Raw genomic sequence first — 7,983 nt, forward strand, 5'->3', positions numbered from 1 at the left:
TAATTCAGTTAATTCACAATAAGTTTAGGTCAATATGGTCATTTCTTTCTAATTAATTATCTGCTTATTTAGTGTGACTGTGGATTTTCTTTGGTTTGCAGGTTAAAAGGTAAGTATATCTACGTTTGCAGTTATCAATTGTATTTTTTTCTTATTTAGGTTGAATATTGTCAATTAACCTATTTTCCTTCTTGCTAGGTTTTCCAGGATCCATTCACATAGCCAACTCTTTAGCAATCCTTGTGAATACAACAATTCAATAAATTCAATAAAGTAACAAAATAAAATCAAAACTTTGTCTTTTGCAACTGAGAGAGGACTGCTAACTTCCCTTACTTAGGGTTTCAAATGACCAATGACAATTTACATAACACCCTTTAACACAAATAGATTTGAACACACGGGAATAACAATGAACACACTGGAATAAATAAAACAGGAAGGAAAAGAAATTCTTGGTTCAGTCTATTCAGTGAATTACACTTCACTTAATATTTTGTTCAAGCTCTCAGGACAGTCCTGTCAAAAAATGTTCCAGGTTTTAAAAAAAAGAAAAAGAAAAAAATCACAGGGTCCTTGTCTCTCCTTGAGATTAATGTGGTCTCTCGCCTTTTTCCGATACTCTAATTGTTCTCAAGCAGTCCAGGTCCTACCGTATAGGAGGAACAGGTTCAGCTTTTAGCTGTTAATAGGCACAAAATCCAGGGGTTGGCTCGCCATCTGGTGTCTGCTGCACTCACACTAGTTCCAGTGCACGCTGCACACACACTCTGTGTTGTAACACGGAGAAACTGGATTTCAAAGAAGAAGAAAAAAAAAACCTGACCAAAACCAGCTTCTTTTACTCAAAAACAGGGAAATTTGTCATCCTCTTTGGGTACTGGACTGGTAAACACAAGTAGAGCTGATTTGTAATCTTTGTAGTTGATGGACAGGTTGACAGATGAGGTCAGGCAGGAGGCTCCATGGACCATGACGTTTGCAGATGACATTGTAATCTGTGGTGAGAGTAGAGAGCAGGTGGAAGAGAATCTGGAGAGGTGGAGGTTTGCACTGGAGAGGAGAGGAATGAAGGTCAGTAGAGACAAGACGGAATACATGTGTGTGAATGAGAGGGAGGCAGGTGGAAAGGTGAAGATGCAAGGAGTAGAGGGCATAAAGGTAGATGACTTCAAATATCTTGGGTCAACCATCCAGAGCAATGGACAGTGTAGAAAAGAGGTGAGGAAGAGGGTGCAGGCAGGATGGAGTGGGTGGAGATGGGTGTCAGGGCTGATGTGTGACAGAAGGATAGCAGCAAGAGTGAAAGGGAAGGTTTACAAGACAGTAGTGCGTCCTGCTATGATGTATGGTTTGGAGACTGTGGCTCTGTCTAAAAGACAGGAGGCTAAGCTGGAGGTGGCGGAGATGAAGATGCTGACATTTTCGTTGGGAGTGATGAGGATGGACAAGATTAGGAATGAGCGGATCAGAGGGACAGTGAAGGTGGAGCAGGTTGGAGAAAAAGCCAGAGAGGCCAGGTTGAGATGGTTTGGACATGTGTTGAGGAGGAATAGTGGATATATTGGGCAAAGAATGTTGGAGATGGAGCTGCCGGGTAGAAGGAGAAGAGGTAGACCTCAGAGAAGGTTTATGGATGTGGACAAGGTGGACATGGAGATGGTTGGTGTGAAAGTAGAGGAGGCAGTGGATAGGGCAAGATGGAGGCAGATGATCCGCTGTGGCGACCCCTAAAGGGAGCAGCCGAAAGAAGAAGAAGAAGAAGAAGACTAGACCCTGGTTAACTGTTCTCATGTGTCATTTAGATATAGTGTTTCATTTGGTGGAGGTTGATTATGAATATGGACACGTCTGTTATGGCTTCATGTTTTCTGCATCTGAAATGATCGTGCTTTGTTTTCATGAAAGGTTCCAATAAAAGATGACTTGTATATGAAGAGTTATTTAGCAAAAACAGATACCTCCATTTGGATTTTTTTTATTTTTATTGTCCATTCCAAATAATTTTCAAACTGAAGTTGGTTTATTTTGATTAAGTGAAAATACAGGTAACTTACTAAATTAAACGTTATTGAAAATTAATTTCATTTAAAATTTTGGTTTTTGGCTACAGCAGATAACTCCAATGGTCATTTCATCTTTTAAAGTTAAACAAAGCCATTTTGTGAGGCAAATTTCTTCTACATGCAATATTTTACAAAAGCAAGGAAAGAGCTGAAAACTGCAAGACAACTGAACATCTAGAAGATGGGCGGCACTTTGTAGGGAGGAGGTAGCTATTTAGGATTTTGCCTAAAAGAGCTGGTGGCAATGTTATGCCACCTGACCTGAATGCTGTGCACTGGATGTATTTATTGCCTTGAAATTGGACAATAAAGGCTTTTGTGACATATTTCAAGGTTCAGAAAGTGCTATATGTTAAGAATAAACCACCACAGTCAGCCTGTTTTCTTTTTTATGGATGGTGTTTATTGTTTTTTGCAAATGAACTGGTCAAATACTTGTCCTCCCCTTATCTCAATGACTATGCCTACACTGTTAGAAATAAAGGTTCTGTGTAGGCACAATTTTTGTTCATCAAGGTACAAACAAAGTAAATGTTCCCTCAAAGGTACACCAGTGGTTTTACGTTCTGATTGTGAACCTTAAATAATTCTCTTTTCATAATCTAATGTTTTAAAACAGAACAGTAAAATAAAATGTCCTGGAGACCAGACAGGGTGTATGGAATCAGTATAGCTTAAAATATAAATATTTATTATTTCAAAATATGTGTGATGTTTTTTCACATCTGGGTGGAGGAATTGTTTATAGATTTATTAAAATGATCTTTAGAATTATCTATAATTTTAGAATGATTATACAGTTACATTTATTGGCCATACAGCATAACATGACTGCATATAATAATAACAATAATAATAATTCTAATAAGAATCATAATAGGCAAAATGTTTAATAAGTGTTGAAGTAAATCAGGTAACCTTCCTTATACAGTACATTAACATGGGACTATGTGATAGCAGTGGTGTTCAAGGCCTGCAGTCAGTGCCAGTTTACGGCTCACCAGAAATTCTCTGATCCAGGAAAAATTCCCAAAAGTCACACAGTTTAAACTCAAACAGAACCACTCAGTGCTGTTATTTCACCAGTCATTTGGTTTTCATTATCGCAAGACTCATGGATGCATTTCGTCTCTCTTCTAATCAGTTTGTCATTAGTGTTGGAAAGGTGTGGCATTTATTGGTGTATAGCACCACCTAGTGCTTTTTTCAGGTGAGCATGTTTTAACAAGACTGGTCAGTCAATTACTCAGTAAGAGGGTTGGCCTGCTGGGAAGTCCAGCAATAGTTTTTGTTTCTGTCCAGGAACAGTCACACATTACAAAGAAATGAAAATAACTAGAGAAAACATTAATGAATTGGCGAATAATGTTCATAAACAAATTCAAGCGTAATAGATCATTAAAAAATATATGGCAAGTAACCAGAAATATTAAAACAGAATTATTGTGTTGATGTACAACTGACCCCATCTGCACTGCTTTGTTCATTCCAGCCAAAAACCTCACTTTCTACGGACAAGCCACACAGTCATGCTTGGTTAATAACCCCTATGCAGCATTTGGTGATGCCTACAGCGCTATAGATGGAAATATTGATTTAAACTATAACCTCGGGTCGTGCACTGCCAATGAGACACAAGAAAACCCCTGGTGTAGGGTGGACCTCCTGGATGAGTACACAGTGACCTCCATCAACATCACTAACTGAGGAGACTGCTGTCTAGAGAGGATCAAAGGAGCTGAGATGGCGCTGAAAGGAAACACCTTTACTCAACAGCGGAAACAGCAACCCATGGTGATAGAATGTTTTTTCTATGTATAACTGTAAAATGGAAGTACACTGCTCAAAAAAATAAAGGGAACACTTAAACAACACAATATAACTCCAAGTAAATCAAACTTCTGTGAAATCAAGCTGTCCACTTAGGAAGCAACACTGATTGACAATCAATTTCACAGCTGTTGTGCAAATGGAATAGACAACAGGTGGAAATTATTGGCGATTAGCAAGACACACTCTGTGGAGACCACAGACCACTTCTCAGTACCTTTCTGCTTTCTGGCTGATGTTTTGGTCACTTTTGAATGTTGGTGGTGCTTTCATGAGGGCCCAACGTCCACAGATGGGGGTTGTGCTCACAGCCCAACACCATGCAGGACGCTTGGCATTTGCCAGAGAACACCAGGTTTGGCAAATTCGCCACTGGTGCCCTGTGCTCTTCACAGATGAAAGCAGGTTCACACTGAGCACATGTGACAGACGTGACAGAGTCTGGAGACGCCGTGGAGAGTGATCTGCTGCCTGCAACATCCTTCAGCATGACCGGTTTGGCAGTGGGTCAGTAATGGTGTGGGGTGGCATTTCTTTGGAGGGCCGCATAGCCCTCCATGTGCTCGCCAGAGGTAGCCTGACTGCCATTAGGTACCAAGATGAGATCCTCAGACCCCTTGTGAGACCATATGCTGGTGCGGTTGGCCCTGGGTTCCTCCTAATGCAGGACAATGCAGCTCATGTGCCTCATGTGGCTGGAGTGTGTCAGCAGTTCCTGCAAGATGAAGGCACTGAAGCTATGGACTAGCCCGCCCGTTCCCCAGACCTGAATCCGATTGAGCACATCTGGGACATCATGTCTTGCTCCATCCACCAACGCCACATTGCACCACAGACTGTCCAGGAGTTGGCGGATGCTTTAGTCCAGGTCTGGGAGGAGATCCCTCAGGAGACCATCTGTCACCTCATCAGGAGCATGACCAGGCATTGTAGGGAGGTCATACAGGCACGTGGAGGCCACACACAATACTGAGCCTCATTTTGACTTGTTTTAAGGACATCACATCAAAGTTGTATCAGCCTGTAGTGTGTTTTTCCACTTTAATTTTGTGTGTGACTCCAAATCCAGGCCTCCATTGGTTAATAAATTTGATTTCCATTGTTGGGTTTTTTTGTTTTTTTTTTGTTTTTTTTTTGTGATTTTGTTGTCGGCACATTCAACTTTGTACAGAATAAAGTATTCAATAAGAATATTTCATTCATTCGGATCTAGGATGTTATTTGAGTGTTCCCTTTATTTTTTGAGCAGTGTATAAACAAATGGAAGCATGTTAACTTCCAATTATATAAAGTATGTAAACTGCTTGGAGTCAGGTACACATGACAACACTTGCATCACATTTCTGTAAACGCAATTTCTAAATTTGTTTCTGAAGGTATTTTCCAGCTTCAGACATCATTTCTTAAATATTTCAGGTCTATGTTATTTGACTCGTGTTGAAAGACATTGCTCGGACTGTTCTGGCATAGCTATCTCTCCATCCTCCACATACATACCTGACTAATGGAGTCCCTCAGGGTTCAGTTCTTGGCCCACTTTTATTCTCCTTCCACACAAAATTACTAGATAAGCTCACTACTGCTATGCTGATGACAACCAATTATACTTTCGTCTTCCTCTGTCCACCTTCCACAAATGATATTAGGCTGCATTTTACAATGCCTAATACTTTGACACAAAGGCTGTCACATAATTCTTTTTAAAAAGAATGTAATAGAATTGTGTACTGTGACAATCATTTAGATGCTTGCAGATAAAAAGAGTAAAAGAAGCTTTACTAGTCAGACCGTTATCCAAAGTCATCAGCAGAAAATAGACAAGGGTCAAATCCAATAGAGAGAAACTACAAACATAGATGAATAAAATAAACAAGATCAGGCAAACAAAGCCAAAAACAGTGAAGAAGATCTGAGCCGGCGTGGGATACAAACACTAGGAAACGAGCACTCAGCAGCTCTAAACAGAAGTAATACCTCACAAAGTCTAATGCTAAAAGCCTGGGCTTATAAACCATCCTAACTAGGTCATATGATACATAGACCAGTTAAACAGAATCAGTAATGTGGTAAGGCAGACTTCTGATAGGTAGAGTGGGATGATGTCACAGATTTCAGCATTTTAGTAATAGGGAGATTCATCAGCATCAGTTGTGCAGGGAGTGAATGAGCCAGCAAAGGGGCAGAGCATTGAGGAAAGACAGAAGTCTGTGCCTTTTAGCATCTGCAAGTGGAGGTCAAAAGGCACTGGGTGAGAGCTTGAGTGATGGTGCTTGGTTAGAGGCAGAGCAAGAGGAGAGACTGAAGATCAACCTTGGGGGGATTCACGGATGCAGGCCAGATGGGACTGGAAGAAACATGTAGAGTTTGACAGGAAGAATAAGTGGGTCAAGTAGAGAGTTTGAAACCTTGCAGTATCTGCAGGTCCAAGCAAGAAGGATCGGTCAGGATTGGTGGTGAAATAGCAAGGGGGCAATGGAAGGAGTAAACACTGGAGTGCGAGGAGAGGTGCTGGATCAGCTTGGTGATTTCACACCATGAGGCATTTAAGTCAGCTTGGAGCTGTCATCACATGGTTTGTGCATCGGTGTGACTGATCCAAGCCATGGCAACAGAGGGTGCTGTTTCAAGTTTATTTGTCATGTGCACAGCATATCAGTACATTTATGCATTGAAATGCTTTTGGTGAGCCTCAGCTAATCAGTCTACAGAAAGTGTATATATATATATATATATATATATATATATATATATATATATATATATATATATATATATATATAGTGTGTGTGTGTGTGTGTGTGTGTGTGTGTGTGTATTTCCAGAACACAGAAGAGCATAAAACAATTTAACACCGCTGTTATATATTTAGAACTTTTAAACTCAAGTTACAGGAGTTTAAAACGGTGGCTCATGTACATCCATGACGTCAGTGACCCTGCTGGTCAACAGCACCGGAGGAGGTCGTTGTTAACCCGGGCCTCGACCGAACCAGTATGGCAATCACATTTGTGATCCACATGATAGTTTTGGCACAAGTTTTACGCTGGATGCCCTTCCTGACGCAACCCTCACCATTTATCTGGGCTTGGGACCGGCACCAGAAGTACACAAAGTACACCCTTAAAGGCTGTTTTTTTTTCCTTACCAATGTGAACATGAATATTATATACGTGTGGATGGTTAGTGTAGTGGTTAACACCTCTGCCTTCTACACTGTAGACTGGGGTTCAATCCCCACCTGGGCAAACACACTACACTACACCAATAAGAGTCCTTGGGCAAGACTCCTAACACTGCCCTGGCCTACCTATGTAAAATGATCAAATTGTAAGTCGCTCTGGATAAGAACGTCAGCCAAATGCCATAAATATATATAGGAATAAAATACTTAATTCTGTAAATATACTGTATTATACTTCTTCAATTCATTTCCAATGTTTTTTGTTTTCATTGTAAGTTTAAAGTATAAGGCTGAACAAAAAAATAAGTTGGATTAGAGTATGAATTAGATTTAAAGCTAATCGAAATATAAATTTAATGTGATTAAATTGAATATATTTTTTGTGCTTAAAAGGAAACAGACAAAAAACAATTAATTTAAGAGGAATGTATTTGCATGGAATAAAACCAATAACAGATTCCAAACACAGAAAAACACTGTACCTGTAAGGAAAACCAGGTTTTAGCCTGGCCCAAGCTGATTTAATACATTAAAATACCTGGCAACATAACTCATAGAGCATTAATGCACACAATGAAAGGAAAAGGAAGCTGAAAATCCAGGTGGACGCTGAAGGCATTATTCACATCGGACCAGATAATTGCCTATCCTACATAAAGATCCAGTCTCCCCTCGTAAGGAAACCTGATTTAATACATTAAAAATAACTGGCAACATGGCGAATAAAGAGCCAAACGAATCGGGAGCTGCGAATAAGTAACTAACTTCAGCCTCATGCTTTTAATAACCAGCTGTGGGTCACGCCGGCCCCAAGCTGAGAGCAGCCAATAAAACATGAGTTTACATAAGTCCAGGAGTGTAGTATATGTCAAACCCCCTTGGGCGTCGTCAGAGGCGACAGGCAAG

This window comes from Pygocentrus nattereri, chromosome 24 (genome assembly GCF_015220715.1).
Source record: "Pygocentrus nattereri isolate fPygNat1 chromosome 24, fPygNat1.pri, whole genome shotgun sequence".
NCBI lineage: Eukaryota > Metazoa > Chordata > Actinopteri > Characiformes > Serrasalmidae > Pygocentrus > Pygocentrus nattereri.